Below are 11,575 nucleotides of genomic sequence, written 5' to 3'. Positions count from 1 at the left end.
GAAGTCACCTCCGTAGCCTGGAAGTTCAACGTGACCATCCGGAAACAGACGGTCCTGAGGAGCCTGTGGACCATAGGGGCTAGGATGAGGTCTTGGACCAACAAACGGTGGCCTGCGGGGACCACGGGGTGGGGTGATGCCTCCCACATCACGCCAATCCACCATGTCTGGCAGAGCTGATCTCACAGGATACAGATCCCTTGTATCCATACATCCAGCTTGCACCGCAGGTGCAAACCGAGTCAATGTGGCCCAATGATCAGCACGGGTATTGGAAAGCTCCAGCCTCAAGGCCCGATTCTCTCGGTCCTTATCTTCAAGCAACTCGGCAGTGGTACGAGTTAATGAGTCCTCCTGAGTGGATTCAGCATAGATAGCTTGAAGATACCCTTGCGCTCCCGGAAGTGAAGCTGGCATGTAACGGAAGTCGGTGTTCCGAAGCAGGCCAGTCCGGACTCGCAAGATGGTCATCATGGAATAGGCAGCATCCTGCACAGCCATCTCAACAGTAACCCCGAGTCCATAGGAACAGTGAAGGGGCTCGGTAGATCCAGGATAAGAAGGAAATATCCTGACGGTGCAGAGATATTGGCTTTGATTAAAGTCGTGGAACTTCTCTTCGACGGTGTATTCGGGGTACCAACGGTAGCCCGTCTTGATCATGACCCGGACTAACATAGCAGTATGACTGGGCACGTCGAGGCACCGGGTCAAGCGAACCACTTGGTTTTGAGCATGGTTGGCCATCTGAAAGCACAACCACAATGCAAAGACATCAGAATTCCTAGGGAAAATTGGACAGCATAACAACTGTAAATGCTCTGAAAAAGATTTGAGACATCCACAACAGTTCGGAATACCACTCAACAACATCATATCAAGATTCTGATCCAATTAGCAACATACTAGAATAGTATAAACTGAACTGGGGCTTGTAGCATCAATCATATAAGCTAATACAGATTAGTGACACGTGAACCTGATAGAGGAAGAGAGCCTAGTCCTTAACCCACGTTGAATGAGAAGAGAATGACTCAGATCAAAGGCATAGGGTAAAGGAGTAAAAGAACCTTATGTTCCCTCCCACAATCAATTCCCCTACATATAACTAGAGCATTTCTAGACTCGACATCGACCAGTTTGGCTCAACGAACCTACAGGCAGTCCGACTCTGATACCAACGCTGTCAGGACCCCGATTCCAAGTCACATCGATCTAGCCGATAACACCTCATATCACTTTGCGGCCTCACGCACGGTATCCCATGGGTGACGCCTTACCATGGCCCGGGACCGTTTGCGCCTTTTGGCTCACGTATATGATAGTGTCGCTAGCATCTATATGACAGAGAATCCGGGCCGACATGGCTAGTCGTGAACCCAAACCGGCACAGACCTATGGAGACAGGCATACATGAATCACATCGAACATGTCGGTCATCAACGAGTGATTCCGGGCTGTAGCACTAGGCTAACAGGACTCCGTGGAACCCCGGGCTGTAGGAGGCTAGGCAGGACTCCGGAAGTCACCGTGTGACATTTCCCCGAAGGGACAGACATAGGGACGAAGTGAAACACATGCCGGCCAGTCAAGTGTCCTGAACAGTAGTGCTGGGCTAGCAGGACTCCGGTGAACCGGGCTGTAGCGGACTACTATGGCTCGAGGAACACTAAACTACATTTCCCCATAAGAAAAGCTGCCAAGGATAAACAACTAGATTGTCGGATCCCACTCATACCAAGCATTTCAATCATACACACAATATGCCCGATATGAGTACATACAACATGGCATCACAACAAAACTCTACAACTCAAGTACTTATTTAAAGGCTCCAGAGAGCCATACATAACATGTTCATACAAATAGGGGTCACATGACCCGACACTCAAGTCATACAAACATACAAGCACATGCGGAAGCAACTAGTCTGAGTACAGACTCTAGAAAGAAAGAAGGCATCTCGAAGCCTATGTATCTACATAGGGCCCTCCATGGCCAGGATCACCACCTGGGTGGCTAGTCACTCGTTGACATCAAGGTCTACGTAGAACCCATCGAAGGGGGCGGTGTTGTCGTCTGAGAACAGTATTTAACCAAACATGAGTACAAAGGTACTCAGCAAGTCTTACATCAAAACCTACTATACATGCTTATTCTCAAGAAGGTGGTGGGGTTAAAGCAGCAAGCCAGCTTTGACTCTTGGCTAAGCTATCCTACGGAACTTCACCAGCAAAATAGTTTTCGCACACGAGTCCACTACTCACCAACACAATACTCCACTGGGGATCCTCCCTCGTCATCCTATGAGAGGGCCATCCTCGGTACTCACACTTATCTTGAGTCTTTTAGTAGTATCCATTAACTTGTCTATGAACTGTATAGGCAACCAAGTAGTCCTTTACCGCGGACGCGGCTATTCGAATAGTTTTATACCCTGCAGGGGTGTACTTCGTCACACATGCTTTCACCACTTACCACCGTTTACACGACATGTACTCGGCAACCTTCAAGCGGAAGCCCAGCGAGGGTGTCGGCCACGGCCTACCTAAACACTTAAGTCTCTAGTCCAGGTTTATCGCCTATCTAGGTTCCATCCGCAGGGAGTCCGGCCAAGGTTTCCACGTACGGCCCCGAACAATGTGAACAGGGTCCCGAGACGCCAAACGGGCGCCCGGCATACCCGGCCACGGTGTATCTACCGCAACATAGCCCACCCCTAGGGTCAGTGCTACGCACGGCCGCCAACACATAACCTACAAACACCAGAAACTATTTGCAACTCCTGGACAGAGTACTAGGGTGATTAAGAAGCCGAGAGGGTCAATTAAGGATCCCAATGCATGGTAGTAGCTGAATCTTAAAATCACACATACAGATCTCAGTTCTTAGGGACGGCCTCAATGAAACAACCCACCATGTACTCCTACATGGCCTCTCATCGATACCTTTACCAAAACATGTTCAACACATCCCTCACATTACTGACATAAGCATTTCACTCTAGCCCATCACCCAGATGAACCAGACTTGACACAACTCTAAGCATAGCAGGCATAGCAAGGTAGGAATCACATACATGGCTCAAACAACTCCTACACATGCTAGTGGGTTTCATCTAGTTACTTCAAACTATTTGTGTGTTTCCAGCACAAGTCTCGTAGTGCAACGCCGAACACCTTTAGAGATTCGGCAAAAAACATTCTCAGATATTTCTATATATGCATCGGTTTCTAGTTGGGTCTTCGGTCAATAGTTGGGTTGCCCGGCTCCTGCGCTTGCCTCCTACGTTCCGCTTTGTTCGGCTAGGTGTGCAAAGGGCGAACCACTGCAATTGTGCTTCCAGCTCCCATGGTTAAGCACCTCAGTGGAGAAAGCCGAAAACTGATTGTCACAATAAGCGTAAACTGGTCAGCGATCCGATGACTGTGTTAAATGACAGGCCATTCATAACATTGGCCAAAGTGTTTACGGCTTGACCTTGACTGTCGCCGAGCACTAACGGGGGCTAGTAACTGGCCTCCCAAACTAAATCCTCAATATTTTGCTCTTACATTAGAGCTGAGGCTTCATGATCATGCTTAGCATAACAACCCTAAGAAAGGAACCGATAGCGGGACTATTTTCTTTGGAAGACATTTCTTATGTTTAACAGTAATATAACATATCTCTCTGCGTACCTTTGTTTATAAAACCGTATGGTCAAATTTCCTTGTTTGTCATAAATCTTTGCCCTCATAAAGGCTTTATAAAGTAAGACAAACACTCCTCGGCTACTGGTCAACAAAGTTTTGTACAATGCGGATCCGAGCATTAATGACGTAAAGTACTTGGATACATAGAGTCATTACACATAATTTGTGATTTTACTATGGATATCGATCCTTAATTTGGCCACCCGTGCCTGCATTAAGGCTCGGGGGCTACTGGGCTTCGGGCTTATTATTTACAAATATTAAAGGGGCACATCGATCCCCTGATCTAGTGTTGCCACCCGACCAGTGTATCAGGGGCTACTGCATTGCCTGTCCAATGCAGAAAATTTTAAGTGCAATATAGTTTCCGAGGAGATTTTGATCCTCAGGTTGGTCGGCCGCACCCAACCCAACTCTCAAGGACTGAGCACGCCACTTTTTGTGTCCCGAAGTACTCTGCCGAGCTAGGACTTGATCCTCAGGCCGATTTTGCAAATCAACCTGAGTCTCAGCGGCTACTGGGATCAGCATTCTTACGTCATCCTTCAGGTGCATCTCGGGTTTTAGACCGACACACACCATGAGGGCTACTAGCTATATATCTCGGCAGAGAATAAATTGCACCAATAAAAAATATTGAAAAAAAACCGACCCGCAGTCGGGGTGGTGCACCACCTCAGAAGCAGACCGGCATAAAGCTCAGGCGCGAGTGGCTGGCTCCATAGAGGGCATTTCCAGCATTAAGCTCGGCTAAACTCCTTCGACTTTTTTGAACCAAGGTGATATGACACCTCGGATATAGTCCGGCATTGGAGCCCGGCTACAGTCCGGCGTTGGAGCTCGGATACATTCTGAAGTTGGAGCTCAGAAAGCGGTCCAGCGTTGGTGCTCGGCTGCAAAAGATACCTTGAATGCAGTCCGGTGTTGGAGCTCGGACGCAAGAGGAAGCTACCGCCCGGGAACAACTTCAAACTCGAGGTGTGGCATAAAAATAACAAGGCATTGATAAAAGGCCGAAGACTGAAAGGGCTCCTCGGATACCCGATGTGTGAGGTCTTCAGATTTAGCTCGGCAATCCTCAAGATATAAGATGGGAAGATTTGTTGAACCAGTTTTCAAGACCGACGACCGAAGACAAAGAACATTTCGGAAGAACTGAGGAGCATCCCCAACTTGAAGACCGGTTCAGGGGGCTACTGACGGTGTCCTGGACTAGGGGGTACTCACCACGTCATCTCTCGGTCAGTTAGATTGGGCCGGGGACCCCCATGGCCGTATACTCATGGGTCAGTTCGGACAGCTGCCGCATACGAGGAAGATTCCACAAGACTTGGTGGTCAAGACAAGGACTCCTCCCCCACCGGCGTATTTGGCTAGGACTCTTGTTATCCTAGGCCGCTCGTGCATTATATAAACCAGGGCTAGGCTAGTCGATAGATATACATACAATCATACCATAGGCTAGCTTCTAGGGTTTAGCCTCTTTGATCTCGTGGTAGATCAACTCTTGTAATACTCATATCACCAAGAACAATCAAGTAGGACGTAGGGTATTACCTCCATCAAGAGGGCCCGAACCTGGGAAAACATCGTGTCCCCCGCCTCCTATTACCACCCGCCTTAGACGCACAGTTCGGGACCCCCTACCCGAGATCCGCCAGTTTTGATACCGACAGGCACCATCTGTACAAACAAGCACATTGCAGCTCTTGAATTTCCACAGAAAACACGGACATAAAAAGGCATACAGTAAGATGTATCTTCTACCTTGCGCCTGGTCAACCCGCATGTTAAAAAGGACTAGGTCCTCCTCGGCTCGCTCCAGTTTCCGCTTGAGTTCGGAAATTTCTGCAGATTGGGCAGTGGCCGCTAACAGCGAAGCCTGTTTTAATCCAAAGAAAACAGTGTGTTACCACCTGATAATTGATTACTGATCCTCTGCTCGCTTTTCTTTCCAAAACCGAACAGAGTCTCAGGGTCTACTATCTATGTACAGGAATGTAGTTCACAAAGATGGTCAAAAACATTACATTGCCTACCTCGAAGCCTACTAGCAGGCTGGAGAAGGCTTCATTCATCCTGCTCTTGCCGGACTGAATCTTCTCAGACACCGTGCCCAGCAGGATACGGTGCTCGTCTAGGACGAACGCATTTTGAAGTGCACCCGTCATTGTATTCGGCGCCTCCGGATTAGTAGACGTTGCCGCTCCCTCTTCGCCTGCAGGAGATCGTCCACTAGACCCCGGGGCCATGTGGGTATCCGGAGTAGTCTGCGGTTGGGGGATGGAGTGACCGGGGCCCTCGTCGTCGGTTTCCACGAGGACCATCCTCCCCGGCCCTCCAAAAGCCGAGGTATTACCCTCTGGCACCGTTAAATCACGCCCCGCATCTTTTCAAGGCTTGGGGAGGGCCTATGAGATGACACCTCGGCATCATCCGCCTTAGACGGCAAGGAGGCCAATGGAGGCGACCTGTTCTCCATAATCTCCGGTGGCAGATCGCAGGCCGGACTAAAAGAAAGAACTTAGAGTTACCATCACAGTTCATTGATTGAATAGGTGCAAAAAAATCCCGGACCACTTACAAGTCGGCTTGGGGCTTACTCCGGCGCCGGTGCTTCGAGACAACCTCGTCGTTTGACTCCGAGTCATCGACGAGGGTAATTTTGTCCCTCTTGGACGCTTCAGCTTCCAGGTCTTCGGAGGCCTCTCTCTTTTTTCCATTGCAGGGAGGATCTTCTTATTCCTCCTCCTCATCATCATCATCATCACCCGCGTGCAAGGATTGGGCATCAGCATCTTCGGACATTGCGTCCGAATTGCTCTCCTCTCTTTTCTTCTTCTTGTCCTTCTTTGTCGGCGCCTGGTATGGTGCTGGAACCAGCATCCTCATTAGAAGGGGATTGACTGGGTCTTCGGGGAGCGGAGCCGGACACCGGATCTGCTCCGCCTTCTTAATGCAGAACTGTTTGGGGATGGATTACTTAGCACCTCTCCCGTGGGTTGTTGAAGCCTGTGGGTGTTCGGAGTTTTTAGAATTTACCTTGGAGGACGGATGGTTGCAATCGAGGCCGGTGTCGTCTGAGGACCTTGGCCACGATTTCTTCTTATTAAAAAGCAGCTTCCAGATCCCGTTATGCGTTGTGCCTTAGAACCATCATAGGGTCCGCGGACCATCCGGATTGAACTCCCATATCTTGAGGGGTCGCCTTTGGTAGGGAAATGCTCAGTGGATCAGCATCACTTGGACTATGTCAGCAAGGGTAACGTCCTTCGTTATCATGATCTTCATGCATTTCTGCAACCGCAGCACCTCAGGGACGGACCCCCAGTCCGGACTCTTGTCAGTCCAGGATGTAAGCCTTAGCGGTGGTTCGAATCTAAAGGCTGGTGCGGCCACCCACTTGGAGCTGCAGAATTCTGTAATATAGAACCATTCATGTTACCATATTTTGATGGTGTCCACAAAAACTCCCTTTGGCAAATTGACTTTGGGAAGCTTGCTCACCATGGAGCCACCACATATCGCGTGTTTCCCACTGACCACCTTTGGTTTTACATTAAAAATCTTGAGCCATAAGCCGAAATGTGGAGGGACGTGGAGGAAGGCTTCACACACGACGATAAGCGCCGAGATGTGAAGGAACGAATTTGGGGCCAGATCATGAAAATCTAGCCCATAGTAGAACATGGGACCCCTTACAAAGGGGTGGAGGTTGAATCCAAGTCCACGGAGGAAGTGGGGGAAAAACACCACCCTCTCAATGGGCTCCGGAGTGGGGATGACCCGCACCGGATTGGGAAGCCTGTGCTAGATTTCCGCGGTCAAATATCGCGCTTCCCGCAGCTCCTTGATGTTCTCCTCCGTGACGGAGGAGGGCACCCACTTGCCTTGAGAGCCGGCCATGGTCGGAGGAGTTGTCAGGGAGAGAAAAGCTTGGAGTTTGGGCGGTGGAGCTCGGGGACGAAGAGGCAAAGAGAAGGAGGCAAGGGGTGGTACAGATGGGTTCTATCCACTTATATGGACTGCGAATATCAAGCGTCCCCTCCCTCGAGCCTTAAAACTCGCCTGTTCCCAAGGGGTCATGCGAACCGCACGGTTAGGTTACTGAAACTCGTATTTATGAGAATCCCGTAATAAAGGGGCATGATCTCTACTTTGACAAGACGTGTCGCCAGAGGTTGCGTCTCGAAGCACGAAACAGGAGGCCGAAAAATGGTTCGAAGTAATAAAATGACTGGATGCAACGTCTCGAATCATCAGAAGGCAAAGCCGGATATAGTGCTGGTGGTCAACAACTTTGAAGTGTTCAGAGCCGGATATAGTGCTGGTGGTCAACAACTTTGAAGTGTTCAGAGGAGGAACCCGCCATGCAATGCCGAAGACAATCTACGCGCCAGACACATCGTCATTGAAGACTAGTTCAGTGGCTACTGAGGGAGTCCAGGATTACGGGGTCCTCGGGCGTCAGGGCTATGTGATATGGGCCGGACTAATGGGCCGTGGAGATACAAGATGGAAGAATTTCCCCGTGTCTGGATGGGACTCTCCATGGCGTTGCAGGCAAGCTTAGCGTGCGGATATGAAGATTCCTTTCTCTGTAAACCGACTCTGTACAAGCCCTAGCCCCCCCGGTGTCTATATAAATCGGAGGGTTTAGTCCGTAGAGGCAATCATAATCATACAGGCTAGACAATTAGGGTTTAGCCATTACAATATCGTGGTAGATCAACTCTTGTAACCCCTATACTCATCAAAGTCAATCAATTAGGAAGTAGGGTATTACCTCCATCAAGAGGGCCCGAACCTAGGTAAACACTGTGTCCCCTGCCTCCTGTTACCTTCGATCCTTAGACGCATAGTTCGGGACCCCCTATCTGAGATCTACCGGTTTTGACACCAACAACTACCACTCGGCATTATCCATCACACACATGCAATCTTTTTCTTCAGGTCGGTCTGCCAAGCATGCACACACACACCTCCCCCTCTTCATCACTTCGGGCATTCCTTATCTCTCACGTGAATGTTCCTCTACATGTGCATATATATAGCTAGGTCTTTCCCGGTTTTCCACACAAACTGACCGATATATATATCTCTAGTGAGGGCTCACCCTCTTTCCCACATACACATCGATCAATCTACCTCTCTATATAGGACTACATAGCTAATAAACACAGATTATCTATCCATTATCTCCCTCTCATCATCAATGCCTTCCGCTTCACCTCTCAGATGCGCGCACAATGGTGAAGACAGGGGACCAGCATGAGAACATGATTAACAGCACCAAACTCAAGAGTAGAACACAAGATATACGTTCTTCAAGGGACCAACATGCAACACAAGAGGACCAAGACTAAGCCAAGGAAGCAAGACACTGCTAAGGGAGAAACCTCCCTTGCCGGGCATGTGAGCCTGGCAAGGATGGAGCCACCCCTGGAAGCAAGGCTTCGGGTCACCCCAGCAGACCTGTCGTGGCTTACGGAGGCAGAACCACCTCAGCGCACCACCTCATCATGATGCACATCATCGATCGGTGCGGTGTCAAGCTCCGAAGTGACTAAGTGGCTGCTATTTGCCACATGGAAGCCACTTCCTACAGAAAACACCTCCAAGCAACACATGTCCTATGAGGTTAGCAAAACAGCCTGGAAGTGCCTGTTGGGCGAGCTTTGATGTGACATTGAGCGACACATTTAATGCGCTCTGTCAGCCTGCAGAGTTAGTATGATAGCACTGTTTGCTATCTAATCAGTGCATAATGACTGATTTGCCAATGTGGTGAACCCTTTTTCTATAAAAGGAGGCCAAGGCAGATGTAGAAAGGTATGGCTAATCCACTCCCTCACACATTCATACGCACGTAGCCATTCTTTCCCCGAGGCAACCCTGCTCGGCAAGCGTGTAGAGTTTTACGCCTGACGGCGGCCCAGACCTGGGTAAAGACTTCTCGTATGATCTCGGTCGTGTTGTTCCATGATCCTCTGCTCTTTGTGCAACGTGCCATCCCGCCTGCTGAACCAGCAAGGGACCCTTGGCGCTCCATGTAGGGGGATCACTTGCGCGAACCTGAAAGGGTGAGTACTGCGTCGTATCCATGGCAGCCAGCCAAAGCTTTTGGCATTAGTGGCGCCCGTGGAGATATGAAGACAAGCGGGGGAGCAAAGACATCCCTGCACCTGCTTTGTTCGTCATCTCATCCCCACCACAGCCATAGCCGTAGTGAAGATTAGTGACGGTGCTGATATGCTCCTCCCATGAAGCCCAGGCGGCGTGACCGCCGCTTGGGCACCGCTCGGGGAAAAGAAGCAAGGGGGCGGGCACGAGGTTCCTCTTTTCCATCTCTCTCCTTTGTCAACAATCAAGCTGCTCTGGCCTGGCATTGTCAATGTCGATAAGAACCACGCGATGCTTAGTTCAGCATTTCCCGTTTTTCGGGGAAACCTTGAGTAAAATGTTGGTACGAATCCATTGATCAATGCCTTGGAAAGCATGCTCCGGCAACGCCGTCTGCACTAGCGTGACTCTTGCGCCAGCCGTTGTTTCATTATTTGACAAGAGTGGGGAGGAGAAGGACGTACCGGCAAAGCCCGACACCATATTCCACCACTCGCCAGACACGCATGACGTGTATTGGTCTCTGCCGGGAACTAGAAAGTTATTTTCTTGACCTCCGTCTTTCCGAACATCATGAGCACACCAAATGCACGGAGTCGGAAGGGATGGGAAGGAACAAGAACAAAAGCTAAGTCCACACAATCACTCCTTCTTAATGCATCTTAGATTTTTGCATTTGTTTATCCCTTGGCATTAGTAAGTGTTCGTACCATGAAATCCTTCCTGTGATGGTACCCTAGCTAGGTCTTTGTCTGCACCCTCATTCTGTCCAGAGCCTCGCTCGTAGAATGAGCGGCTGCGTCGAGAACTACCAAGGAAAAACTTGCCGGGACGCATCCACACCAAGATGAGTGTTAAGGGCCGGACCCTTATGACAATTGCGGCAATATGATACCGGCAAGCAACCAGAACATACATAAGGACCAATCGTACGAACACAAACATAAAATCTCAGGTGGATAAATTGTAATGTCGAGGAAAATAAACAGGAGTATATATTTTCCCCTGACTCGTGTACAGACGATGAAGCCCGTAGGCACGAGAGCAAGATAACAGCTCCAAGGTCAGACCGAAGCACAAGAGATCAGTTCTTCAAAGGACCAGCATGCAGCACAAGAGGACCAAGACTAAGACAGAGAAGCAAGGTGTTGCTAAGGGAAAAGTCTCCCTTGCCAGGCAGACGAGCCTAGCAAGGATGGGGCCACCCCCGGAAGCAAGCCCTCAGGTCGCCCCGGCAGGCCCTCCGAGGCTTACGCGGGGAGAACCACCTCACCGCACCACCTCACCACGATGCATATCGTCGATCGGTGCGGTGTCAAGCTCCAAAGTGACTAAGTGGCTGCTATTTGCCACATGGCAGCCACTTTCTATAGAGGACACCTCCAAGCAACACCCGTCCTGCGACGTGTCGAGCGAGCAGGCGCGAAGCTAGGAAAACAGCCTGGTAGGGCCTGCCGGGCAAGCTACGGTATGACGTTAAGTGGTGCATTTAATACGCTCTTTCGGCCTACAGAGTTAGGTATGATAGCACTATTTGCTATCTAATCAGTGCATAATGACTGATTTGCCACTATGGTAACCCCTTTGTCTATAAAAGGTGGCCCAAGGCAACCATAGAAAAGGTTGGTTGGCTGATCCACCCCCACACATGCTCATACGCATGTAGCCGTTTCTCCCCTAGGAAACGCTGCCGGACAAGCGTGTTACGCTCACCTCCATTTTCCACCATCAATCAACCAAAGCAAGAGTAGGGTTTT

Source organism: Triticum dicoccoides, chromosome 6A (genome assembly GCF_002162155.2).
Source record: "Triticum dicoccoides isolate Atlit2015 ecotype Zavitan chromosome 6A, WEW_v2.0, whole genome shotgun sequence".
In the NCBI taxonomy this organism is placed as follows: Eukaryota; Viridiplantae; Streptophyta; class Magnoliopsida; order Poales; family Poaceae; genus Triticum; species Triticum dicoccoides.
This window is presented reverse-complemented; position numbering follows the sequence as displayed.